The 4,895-nt window shown below is 38.1% G+C and overlaps 1 non-coding gene across 1 annotated transcript; it reads right to left on the bottom strand.

The window, feature by feature from the left end:
* Positions 1-3,122: 3,122 nt before the first annotated feature.
* LOC141635351 (small nucleolar RNA R71) lies at positions 3,123-3,230 on the bottom strand. Its single transcript, XR_012540047.1, has one exon. It is a non-coding gene; the product is annotated as a small nucleolar RNA R71 (small nucleolar RNA).
* Positions 3,231-4,895: the final 1,665 nt, after the last annotated feature.

Here is a 4,895-nt window from a genome sequence, read left to right as displayed (position 1 = left end):
TCAATATTAATCATATCTAAATTCTTCCTTAATTCTCTCAATTGTTCTTAGTTTAGTTGGGTAATTGGAAGATTATCTGGGTTTATTGGAGGATTGACAACCTTCCATCAATTATCAAGTTTACTTCTATTATTCTTTGCTTTATTATTTGGATCATCTCAAGTAGGTATAATCTCTTTTTACCCTTGTTTAATTATTGTTAATCACATCATTTATTCATCATGTTTTACTTTGTTAGTATGATTGACAACCTTATTAGCATGCTAAACTTGATCATGAGTGAGTAGTCCTTTAGCTAGGGTTAATGTGAAATTAGGAGAAACAATCATGAGAATTAATCTATGCTTAATCTAATATGCTTTCATAATCATTTGCTTGCTTGTTGTGATTTCAACCTATGCACATGTTATGTTTGATGAAATGCGAGACTATGAATCTTTGCATTTTTTACCCATCTCTTATCTTTTCAATGAGGCTTGTAAGACATAAACCAACTCGAGCCTCATTAGACCATGCATAGAGTTGAATATGAAGAATTAAGTCGACTTGTAGGCGTTGTAAAGTCTTGCTCGACTCGGTTCCAGGACCCAAATCTTCCTAGGGATTGTAAGATATACATTAACTCGATCCCATCACAACAATAAGTGCTTGTTTCTATTTGAGAACATGTTTGTATGATCTATTTCCATGATTCCCCTATGAACCCATGACACCTTAATGCCTTTAATCAATTGTTTACAAACCCCTTTAATTGCTTTATTTTGTTTTCATTAGTTTACATTCATCTTGTTGATTAGTTTAGACCATACCTCATCTCAACCCAATTTGTGACACCCTAAGACATAACTACTTGCAATTGAAATCTTAAATCGATACCCGTTCCTTGGGATCCGACCTTTACTTACCTCTTTACTAAGAGTAGTTTGTGAAGTTATAAATATTGTTTTGGTTAGGTAGCGACAACGACTAAGAACTAAGCACAAAAACGACCCAGCCAGTAGGGCATTGGTGAGGCTCACCGTGGATGGGGGTGGCTGACCAAGGTGAGGAAGGTAGCAGGGACCTTGTCGGGTGGTGGTTTTGGGCGTGTGAAACATTGGTGAGTCATGGGTTGTAACACAGGTTAAGACCGTGAGTGTAAGGGGATTGTTTGGGGGTTTAAGATGGGTTTGATAAATATTAATTTATGTATAATATAATTAATGTAACTAAAAGATAACTAAATAAATTGTTTATAAAATAAGTAGTAATTGAAAATATTGTTCGTGCTAGGTGACGGATTTGTTGAAGAGTACTTTTAGTTGATTTCTTAGATTGCATACTTGGAGTATTTTCTTGACAGGTAGGATATCTATTCAACTGTTTGCTTTCTGTGATTTTATCATTCATTTAATATGTTTGATTGGTTGGATTATAGCCTTTAGCTGAGATGGTTAATGTGGATTCTTTTTTCCATTATTGTTATTGCATTCATTGGCATGTCATATGCATTTGGTTATCAGTTGTTTTGTTTAAGGCCCAGGCTGGTACTGCAAATGCCAATTTGTCTCTGGTGTTGATATGTATTTATTTCGTCATGATTTCTCCATATTTCCTATTCATTTTCATCCGTTTTAAGACGATTTGCGATGCCTTTACTTGAATTTGCGTCCCAATTTCCCGTCCTATGAATTCGTGTCTCATTTTGTAGGATTTGAAATAGGAAGGAAGAAATAGGAGCAAGAGAGGTGTTTTTGGAAGCTAACATAGGGAAGAAGAGGAAGAAAAGCTGAGAAGATGTCTCAGCCGGTCTGCCGGCTGGGAACCCTCCCCTTAAGCCTAGATTAAGAAAAGGAAGAAATGTTCCAGAAGCCTCCTAACCGGGCTGGTAACCGGCAGCCGGTGGGCCGGCCGTGCATACCTGGTAACATCAAATTATGAAGAAGATTTATAGAGGATCCTGAGCCAGGTGGGCTACTTGCAGCCGGCCCACCGACTGTGCATACCTGATAATTCAAGTTTGAATCAAAATTTCCAGGAGCCTCCCAGCCGAGCAAGTGACCGACGGCCGGTGGACCGGCTGGGAGCACTCTTCGTACATCACACATTCCCCTTCATTTGTGACCTAATTTTTGAGAAGAATATAAATACCCCTCCTTAAGACATTTTGTACATAATACCCTAGATCTGAAAATTTCCTATTTTTATGTTAAGGTTTCCATAATAAAGCACTAATGTTTCCTTAATCAAACTTTAATTACTTAGTAATTTAGTGTAGATCTAGTTTAGTTCAATTGTTTAACTTTGTTATTTGGGTTTGTAAGTGGATATTTTGAAGAAATTCTTCCATTATTAATCCAAAGCTTGAATCTTTCTTAAGTATTGGTATAATTTATTTCCTTGTTCACTTTAGTTTTCAATTGCTTACATTTCTATTTTCATATTTACTTGTTGTTTGAATTAGCATAATGTTTAATGTTATGTTTATGTTGTTCTCTTCAATTGTTTACATTTCTCTTGTTAACATGTGTGAGTAGTCCTTCATAGGGTTTAAGGGGATCCTAAGTAAGGGTTAGATGTTGTAAATGTGTTGTTAACATTTATGTTTTGGGTGATTTATTGGTCTTCTTAAACATGCATTGAAGGTGTTTGATGAATTGTGTGAGTAAAAGTTTACACCTGTTATCAATATATGCTTAGTATCTCCTTGAATGAGAGATCATAGGGACGCTTGATAGTGTGTTTGTGATTAGTTGATAATCAAAGTAACAATTTTGTGTTCAACTTTAGGAGAGGCTAAGTAATTAGTCCCTTAATCCTAGACCATTAATTACGCATAACTTGTCAACACCGTTTCTAGTCTACCTTGCTTGGGTGAACCCGAATACCCTAGTTTTCCATCTATTGTATACGTTTCATACTTTAATTAATCTTGCTCTCTTTTGCTTGTAGGTATAGTTAAGTTAATCACATCTACATCTCATTTATCAGACTAGAATAAGATTTGAAACCAACCAAGTACAAATCCCCGCCATTCATGTGTTCGACCCCGATTACTACTTGTTTTTAGTTGGGTATTTATAAATTTGTTTGATTCGGCCAAATCTTTCCATGCCAAGTACTTCCCCTCTTCTAAGACTGCCATGCTCCGGAATGAAATCACCACATTTCAACAAGAAGATGGAGAATATTTGGGAGAAGCTTGGGATAGGTTTGAAGACCATATAGCATGTTGCCCACCATCATGGAATTCCTGAATGGAACATCAATCAAACGTTCTTTCAAACTCTATTGCCAAGAACTAAGGAAATGGTAAATGCCTCCGCGGGGGGAGGATTTGACCATTTGGGAGATGCAGAAGGCTCGGCCCTCATATAGAAAATGGTTGAATCGGAAGCTAATTATGGGTCAAGAGGGAATGTTTTGAGGCGAAGTAGCCGTTATCCTCAAGAAAATTTTTCATATTCTAATGCCGAAACAAATACCAAGCTAGATCTTCTCACAAAGAAGTTTGAAGAAATGACAAGGAAACAAGTGCATCAAGCTAGTTGCTCCTATGGTCCTCCCATGGAGGAGGTTGTTCAAGGACCTTCTTGTGAGTTGTTTGGAGGGATAGGTAACACCTTTGATGTATATTCCAACATTGCATACAACATGGGTGATGAAGAGAATGTTCAAGATGTTAATGCCTTCCAATGCTACAACAACTCCATGAGGCCACCAAGGCCCTCTTACAACAACCAAAACAACTATAACCCAAACTCAAATTTTTACCATCCGGGTAAGAAGAACCACCCATACATGAGCTACAAGAGTACTATTGTGCAAAACCCATAACACATTAAACTACAAGCCAAAAACACCAACCCACCCGGATTTTCTCATCAAAGGGGTGGAGGCCAAAATCAAAAGAATAACTTCGGGAATCAAAACAATTGGTCAAACAACAATCAAAACCAAATTTTTTGAAACCAACCTCAAGGATACCAAGATTGTGGGGGTAACCAAGGTAATCAAAGCTTCTAACAAGTAAATCAAGCTAATCAAGGGTTTGGCCAAGGGTTTGGTCAAGGGTTTCAAGAACAAGGGTACAATCCAAATTTTCAAGGTAATCAAGGGTATAGCCAAGGCCAAGGCTCAAATTACAACAAGCAAGGGACTAGAGGAAATTATCAAGGGGGCCACAAAAGCAACAATTAAGGCTCGAATAACCATTCTAAGAGCCAACGAACGAATCTCAAGTTAGTGAATTGATGAAAGTGGTGAAGAATATGCAAGCATCACACCACCAAGAATTGAATAACTTAATGAGTTCTACCCAACGAGAGATAAAGGAAATGGAGTCCTGAATGGCATCCCAAGCATTAGCCAGCCCTCAAAGACCGCTGGGTGGTTTCCTGCCCAAGGCCAAAGCTCAAAGGATGCCTTAGCAAACCATCAAGCTCATGCGATAGTTTTGAGGAGTGGGTTTGAGCTTGAAGACCCTTATAAATATCTTGAAATTGAATTTGATGTGGACCCTAAAAGAAAGCAGTTGGCTATGAATGGTGGTGGGGGAAAGCCCACCAATGACTCCCTTGGCTAGGATAAGTGAGTCTAAGAAGGGAAAGCTATCAAGTGGAGCATCTACAAGTGAGGGAACATCTAAGGGGAAAGCTCCTCTAGCAAGCAATGAGGATAGATTGGTTGAAGACCTCCCTTATGAAAGGGAGGTGGGTGAAGAATCTAGAGAATAAGTCCTTCTACAACCTTCCAATAAGGCAACAAGCAAGCCCACTCCTCCAAAAGTATCCTCTAACTCTCAACTTGTAACTAACATTCTCTATCGCACTAGAGCTTTAAAGTCTAGAGAAAACTTCAAGTACACAAAATTTTGTGAAATGTTGGAAAAACTTGAAGCGACTCTACCCTTTACC

Source organism: Silene latifolia, chromosome Y (genome assembly GCF_048544455.1).
Source record: "Silene latifolia isolate original U9 population chromosome Y, ASM4854445v1, whole genome shotgun sequence".
NCBI classification, from domain to species: Eukaryota; Viridiplantae; Streptophyta; class Magnoliopsida; order Caryophyllales; family Caryophyllaceae; genus Silene; species Silene latifolia.
This window is presented reverse-complemented; position numbering and strand designations above follow the sequence as displayed.